This window comes from Miscanthus floridulus, chromosome 10, assembly GCF_019320115.1.
Source record: "Miscanthus floridulus cultivar M001 chromosome 10, ASM1932011v1, whole genome shotgun sequence".
Classification (NCBI taxonomy): domain Eukaryota; kingdom Viridiplantae; phylum Streptophyta; class Magnoliopsida; order Poales; family Poaceae; genus Miscanthus; species Miscanthus floridulus.
Window position 1 is genome coordinate 106,677,676 of NC_089589.1, and position 7,386 is coordinate 106,685,061.

Consider the following 7,386-nt stretch of genomic DNA (forward strand, 5'->3'; position numbering starts at 1 on the left):
ATCTACAACCTCCGCTGCCAATCGCCTAAGCCTCCCACATCCACGTCTCAGCCATCGTCAAATTTGTATCCACCCACCCCAATCCCCCAATGGAGCCGTGGTGCTGCTCTGATATCGCCCTCTAGCACCTAGAGGGCCTCATTCACCGTGGTATTCTTTGCGCGCAGACTGCCATCGAGGAGTGGCGGCTGCCCAGCAATGAGGATGCTCCATCGCCGCCCGACGGCTACGTCGTGTCCTTCGCTCACTTCCACGAGCGGGGGTTCGCCACCCCCGCCCACAAGTTTCTTCGGGGATTGTTGCACTACTACAAGGTTGAGCTACATCACCTTAATCCCAATGGAATCCGGCACATTGCGGCGTTCGTCGCCCTGTGTGAGGGATTCATGGGGATTAGTCCCCACTGCAACCTATGGCGGTACTTCTTCACCATCACCCTCCTGAAGAAGCTAGAGAAGAAGCAGGAGCTGAACGTGCCGATGGGATGCGCCGGCATTCAGCTCCGCAACAACCGGGTCAGCGAGTACCCGCTGATGCGTCTATCGACCTCTAACAAGGGGTGGCATTCACATTGGTTCTACATCAAGAACAATGCAGCCACCCCCTTGCCAGAGTTCACCGGGTGCCTCATCGAAGAGGTCCCAAACTCGTGGAGGAAGTGGGGAGTCCCGGAGAAAGACAAGAAATGAATCCAGGACCATCTCACCGCCATCCAAATCCTGAAGGAGAGGGGTGTGAAAGGGTCGGGGATCATTGGCGCCTGCCACACGCAGAGGGTGGTGCCGCTGATGAGGCGCGCGCTTCCCCTGCACACGATGGCGCCCAGGGCATCACTTGATGGGACGACGCTCATCGAGGGAGCACTCTCCCCCTCCGAAGTGGCACAGCGCATCAAGGAGGTGATGGTGCCTTCATGGGGACGATGCCGGCACTGTCCTTGAGTTTGTGTATCTAGTGCTGGGGACACCCCAATGCGTCCAGAATTAGGGTACATTGTCTTCGTAAGTTTTATTTCCTCATGTCTCCTTTTTAATTGATCTCCTGACCTCTTGATGCTGATATTGATATCGGGGGACTAGCCAAAGAAACTCGTCCTTACGGATAACCTAGCTCCACTGCTGAAGGACCTATCCATGATGGTGGCCAACCGTGCCAAGGCTGAGCGGTGGAGGAAGGTGAAGGAGGACGAGAGGAGGAAGAAATAGCAGAAGCTGTGGGCACAGGAGCGAGGGGAGGACACAAACAGTGACAATGACAATGATGACAATGAGGAAGACGATGAGGTAGTTGTCGACACTGAGTGGGATGACCTAGAGAGCGAGGATATGCTAACAGGTATCCACTCATCCTTGCAAGGACTCTTCCTGTTTCATGCAGGGGGAAGTGTGTCCATGAGGCCGGCGAAGACGGGCCAAACTGTTGGCTCGTCCTCAGAACTAGTAGGGGCAGCCAGATCTGATGCAGCGCCCACTCCTACTGTGCCCATGGTGCCAGTGGATGGGGGTGGCCCCGCCGCCGCACCTCAAGAGTCAGCAGGGGCGGGCGGATCTACCGCCGCGCTCAAGGTGTCGACGGAGGGGGGACGGCTCCGCCGCTGCGCCCTAAGAGACAACAGGGGTGAGCGGGCCCACCGCTACATCCAAGACACTGATGGAGCGGGGTGGCTCTACAGCTGTGCCCTAGGATGCAAGGGAGGCGAGCCCCTCTGCCCAGGAGTAGGGGGCGGGCTCAAAATGGCCCCACCCTGGCGTGGTGGAGCAAGGACCTAGGGGTTCATCCCCCAAACGTATCCTTCGCCCGACAGCGCCGATGTAAGATATTAAATCCTCTGTTTTTCTCTATTTTTAGCATGACTTGCGTCTTTTGTTTCTTGCAGCGTCCTAAGATGGGGCAACTTTTTGGTGTTGGCGCACAAGAAGAGCATCACCATTCAGGCGAGGCGGCGGCCGTCGGCTGACGTCGCAACCGTTTTGGGCAGGAGCGCCGCTGGTGTTACTACCTCATCGGCCAGTCAAGCGTCACCCGTGGTGGTGCTTGTGCCCTTAGTGGGACAAGCGGATGCGGGGGCTCAAAGGACACCCTCGGAGGTCGCTGAAGAACCGGCGACGGAGGCGGTGCTGCTGCCGACAACGGGTCGGTTGGAACTTCTGACCGTGCTTGGGGAACCGACCTCAACGGGCACGACATAGCCGAATGAGGCCCCACCGATGCAGGCAGAGGTGGTGGCAGCCGTGATAGGTGGGCCATAGCTAGACACCACCGTGGCGGCGCCAGAGGCAGCAGTGCGACCTGCACCTCCAGCGGCCCAAATGATGGCTCTCGACATGAGCCAGATGGGGGGGGGACATGGCTGAGGGGTCCCTGGGGGTCATGGCGGCGGTGGAGAGGACTAGTGGGGAGTCGCCCTTGGCCCTAACATTGGGAGGCAGCCACTCGCCCACGCGGGGCGAGCCTCTACTCTAGTGGGTAGATCCACAAGACCCGACGTCGACACTCTTCTTGCTCGATGATGCTACTGAGAGCATAGAGTGGGAGAGTCTCAACAAGGGGATCTCGGCCATGGTGGAAGCTCTGAACCAGGCCAGGGGCGCCCTACACGATGTCATCATTCCCACTAGCCGGGTATTCACTTAATTTTGCTTTTCTCCCTCTTCTTTCTTCATGTATTTTTGTGTTCTAACCATCATCTTTTTTCAGTCCCTTATCGCTCACAGCCAGGAGAAATCTTGATTCCTTGGCGAGCAGAAGGAGAGCTAGGACCGCCTCGTCGAAGAGGCCTAGCTGCATGGGGATGTGTCCGCCCATCTTGTTGCCGCCGAGCTGACTCCCCTGGCCGAGGAGGTGGGTAGTCTCCGATTGCGGGAGGTCGAGGCCCATCGGGACACTGAGGAGGCCGAGAAGGCGTTTGAGGAACTATCAACGAGGGCACTATAGGATGAGGAGGAGGATGCCAGAGGCTGGAAGGAGCAGGACGAGCTGCTCTAGAGGGATGCCGAGACCTGCCAGTGGATCCTCGACCTCCTGGGCGAGGCAGAGAAGGAGCGGGAGCTCAAGCTGCGAGCCGAGGAGAGGTTTGTAGCCCTACAGTAGAGGGCAAACCTAGATGCCAAGGTGGTTGCCTGGCTGCACAAGGAGTGAGACGAGCTGTGCCAGACCATGGAGAGGCTCGGCTCAGAGCATGGAGCGGCCTGTGGGGAGCACAACAAGGCACAGCAGAGGATCGGTTCCCTCTAGGCCGAGCTCAGAACCGCGGCAACCCAAAGGCTGGAGGCCGAGAGTGTCTCCATCGGGCTAGCCATGAAGCTTGTCGAGGCACGGAGGATCCTTCAAGTGGAGAGCGATGAGCACTATCTCCTGAGCACTGCCCTCGGAGTGGTCTGCGATGGCCTAGAGGTGGTGCGGTTGGAGAGGACCAGCTTGCTTGCGGCCCATGCCGTAGATATCATGGCGCGGGTGCGCCAGCTCGAGAGGGAAGCTCTTCACTCTGGGGTCACCCTAGCCTTTGCCATCGCCCGCTCTCACTACACGGATAGTATTGACTTGGAGACAATGAGCCTTGGCTTCACGCCTAGCTATGAAGCCTCCAAGCTAGATGAGATAGAGATGGCAGTGGCTCCTCTCGCGTGGAACCTGGCAGACAAAGTTGAAGACATAGTTCTCCCTCGGAGGGGATGGTTAGTCAAATAGATTGGATGAGCTTTATTGTAATCTGCAAACAAATGCCGATCTTTATATATCATAAAAACAATTTTGTCATTTTGTTTTGTTTGATTGAATTTGTTTCCTTCCCTTTTTGTATGCGAAAAGAGAAGGCTCACGTATTTCAACCCTTTCATTCGTTAAGACCGTAGGGCCTAAGGTGTAAGGGGAGAACTTCGATCATGTTGGTGAGCAAAGACACCGTAGCCGCTGAGGCGTAGGTGTTTTGCAGTCCAACTAGACATGATCAATTATTCCTTTCCACAAACCTTGCCACTAGGCTTAGGGTGAAGAAGAGGTCTGACACGGCGATTATTTCAGAAAAGGTGTACCTATACCTTTATCAGCCCCCAAGTGAGATCCGATCCCTTGCCGTTGCTGGGGTCGGATGTCACTAAAAATCGAGGGGAGGATAGCAAAACTTAGGAGAATGCATCTCTTGTATTCACATGTACCCTCCCCCTAGGATCTTAGATATCATTCTGCGACCGTGCGTTAGGTCTCCTTGCAAGTCCATCCTTCCTCGAGCCCCCGTGAGTGGCGAGGATTCGGTCAAGGGTCGGCTCATTTTTGTGATTGACGCCCCGTCCATGGTTTCCGCAACTAGAGGGGTTGAGTTAACGTTACTTGCCTCGGTGGCTCGAGTGACATGCTCGGTGAGCTCGCTAATAGGAATATTCGAACGGAATCTGGTTCCGTCGCTTGTGATGGGGACGGCAAAGCCCTCGTGTGGCATTCCATTGCTCTTTAACCCGCCTTCCAATAGATTCCCCCTCAATGGGGATTCTATAGGCTCGGCTAGAGGCTAGGATCGAACAAGAAGGTTGAGATGACTTTGTCCGCTTCTAAGCGAGATGGGCTTAGGCCGTTGAGGCTCATCTGCATTTTCCCCCTAGCTCTTTGTTTGACACGAGGCGGCCTCGGGCCCTCCACGAGCCGGCCTTCGACCCTCGGTCTTTAGATCTAGGATCAGGTGGCTCGAGCCCCCAAGCCCCATGGGGTTTGGTAGGGGTCGGCCGTGATTCATGCGTCACCCCATCCTTGGTTTTCGCAACCGAAGGGGCTGAGCTAATGACACTTGCCTTGATGGCTCGAGTGTCATGCTTGGCGAGCTCGCTAACGGGCATGTTCGAGTGGAATCCGGGTCTGTCATCTGCTGACGGAGTCGGTAGAACCCTCATGTGGCATTCCACTACTTCTTAACCCACCTCTCGGTAGATGCCTGAGCCGTTCGATAGACTCGGGTGGCCCATTGGCCTCTCCTCGATGGAGATTTTGTGGGCTTGGCTTGAGGTTAGAATCAAACGAGAAAGGTCGAGATGTCCCTGTCCGCTTCCGAGCGGGGTCAGGGAAGGACGTTGGGGCCCATCTTGTTTTTTCTCCCCTGGCTCTGTTTGACATGAGGCGGCCTCGAGCCCTTCACGGGCCAGCCTTTGAACCTCGATCGATCGCCGTTCATATCGAATGAGACAACTACCACTTCGTGACACGATGCAAAGCATTGTGATGCGGTAATCGCATGTGCAATGCTTGGATGTACGGGATGATTGAATGGATGAATGTATGAATGATCATAGTTAAGAAAAAACGAGGGTTAGTAATGTTACCTCGATGGCATGAGTGACAGGTTCTGGGAGCTCTTTACCAGATATGTTCGTGCGGGGTTCGGGTATACCGCTGGCGTAACTTGCATGAGCCTCCCATTCTTCTGTATCTATTTCTAGGCAGCGGCCCGAGCCGTTCGATCGATTTGGGCGACCTGATAGCCTCCCCTCGATGGAGATTCCATAGGTAGGCCCCTCCAAATCCCTCCTAAGAAGGTGGAGGTTAAGGTTTGGAGTGTGGAGACAAAGACTCTGATCGCGCTGGTGGACAAAAACGCCATAGCCGCTGGGGCATAGGGTCCTAGCGGTCTGACCAGGCTTACTCAAAGTTTGCGCCCGCACACCGTGCCTTCAGTTTTTTAAACATAAGGAGGGGCTGGGCAAAGAGAATGTCTAGCTAATAGACACCCTCGCCAGCCCCCGAGCAATTCCCGACCCTCTACCATTGCTGGGGTCGGAGGCTCGGTAATGAAATTAATACGTAAAGTAAGTAAGTGAGGATGCTTATCTTTCGGCAGCGGTCTTGAGCCGTCCGATCGACCTGGGCACCAGTTTTACCTTGATGGTAAGAGTGATGGGTTCAGAAAGCCTCCCCCAGATATGAGCATGATCTTGCTTGCTCCTTATCCGTTTCTTGTTAGTGGCCAAGCCATCTGATCCACTCGCGTTACCTATCGAGACAATATTTCCCTACAGAAATAGAGGATGAGAACATCCCGCGCAAGAATTTAGTTAGGCAGGTAAGCCAAGCGTCGAATTTGTGCAAAATGGATGAGGTCTTCGTTATAGCAAACAACCTTTTTGCTTTTCTCCCTCTTTTTGTAAAAGAGGTTTAGTGCATTCCGACCCTTCCCATAGTTAAGGTCATAACAGCTTGGAGTGCGGGTGAGCTAGCTCTAATCATGCTAGAGTGCGGGTGGGGCGTAGGTGTCTCACAGTCCACCCAGTTTTACTCAGAGCTTGTTCCCAAAAACCTAGGTCCTAGGACTTAACGTGAGAAAAGAGGACAGGCACAGAGAATGTTTGCAGGATAAATGTACTCATATCAGCCCCCGAGTGAGGCTCGATCCCCTGCTGTTTGCTGGGGTCAGATGTCACGAAGGATTGGGGAGTTTGGATAACAAAACTGATAAGTAAAAAGTGTGCATTTATTAGTTGTAAAAGCGACGTAGCTGCTTGATATTCTAGGCATTGGTGAAGACCTCATCATCGATGGTTTTCAGCTTGTAGGCGCCTGGCCGGAGTACCTCCGTGATGATGTATGGTCCCTCCCATGGTGGGGAGAGCTTATGGCAGTCCTTGTTGCTCTGGACGAGGCGGAGGACTAGGTCCCCGATGTTGAAGGCCCAACCCTGCACTCGTCGGCTGTGGTACCATTGCAACGCCTGCTGGTACTTGGCCGAGCGGAGGAGGGCGACGTCACGAGCTTCATCTAGCTGGTCCATGGCATCTTTGAGGGATGCCTTGGCTCCCTGTTCGTCGTACGCCCTAATCCTTGGTGCTCCATAGTCAAGGTCAGTTGGGAGGACGACCTTGGAACCGTAGACCATGAAGAAGGGTGTATAGCCGGTGGCCTGACTGGGGGTTGTCCTCAGGCCCCAGAGTACTGAAGGAAGCTCGACGACCCATTGTGCACCAAACTTGTTCAACCGGTTGAAGATTCTGGGCTTAAGGCCCTGTAGGACCATGTCGTTTGCGCGCTCAACCTACACGTTCGTTTAGGGATGCGTGACGGCAGCCCAATCAACCCAAATGTGGTATCCATCATAGAATCAAAGGAACTTCTTTCCGATGAATTGTGTGCCGTTGTCCGTGATGATGGAGTTTGGGACTCCAATGCGTTGGACGATGTCGAGGAAGAATAGCACGGCCTGCTCGGATTTCATCGTGGAGATCGGACGAGCTTCTATCCACTTGGTAAATTTGTCTATGGCGATAAGCAAGTGGGTGTACCCCCCGGACGTTTTTTTGAGAGGTCCAACCAGATCAAGCCCCCAGACCATGAACGGCCAAGTGATGGGGATCATCTGGAGCGCTTGGGCCAGTAGGGGAGTCTGCCGAGCATAGTACTGGCACCCTACAT